This window comes from Etheostoma spectabile, chromosome 14 (assembly GCF_008692095.1).
Source record: "Etheostoma spectabile isolate EspeVRDwgs_2016 chromosome 14, UIUC_Espe_1.0, whole genome shotgun sequence".
NCBI lineage: Eukaryota > Metazoa > Chordata > Actinopteri > Perciformes > Percidae > Etheostoma > Etheostoma spectabile.
Genome location: NC_045746.1, coordinates 1,961,843 through 1,962,149, shown reverse-complemented (window position 1 = coordinate 1,962,149; position 307 = coordinate 1,961,843). Strand labels below are relative to the sequence as shown.

Here is a 307-nt window from a genome sequence, read left to right as displayed (position 1 = left end):
ACACACACACAAAAAAAATGCACACACTACTCTTTCTCAATAAAAACTTGTCTATGTGCAAGCTAAAAAGTTTAGATTTTAGATTGGTGGTTGCATCCCAGGCCCCAATCTTCAATTTACAATTCAAAATGTCCTTAGGGAAGACACTTAAAGGAGAATTCCAGCCAATTTTTATGTTAATCATGATTGCTATAAATATGTACTTTTGAATGGAACACCCTGACCTGAATTGATGCAGGCAACGTAGAGCAGCTGCAGCTACGTGTACAAGCTTCCACTGAGCTAAAACGGCAGTTAACGGGGCAAG

At 39.1% G+C, this 307-nt stretch overlaps 1 protein-coding gene across 1 annotated transcript in view; it reads right to left on the bottom strand.

Annotated features, from left to right (window-relative positions):
* Positions 1–307, bottom strand: part of LOC116701979 (receptor-transporting protein 3) — a 3,322-nt gene that overhangs the window by 1,949 nt on the left and 1,066 nt on the right. The gene's annotated exons all lie outside the window — the stretch shown is intronic.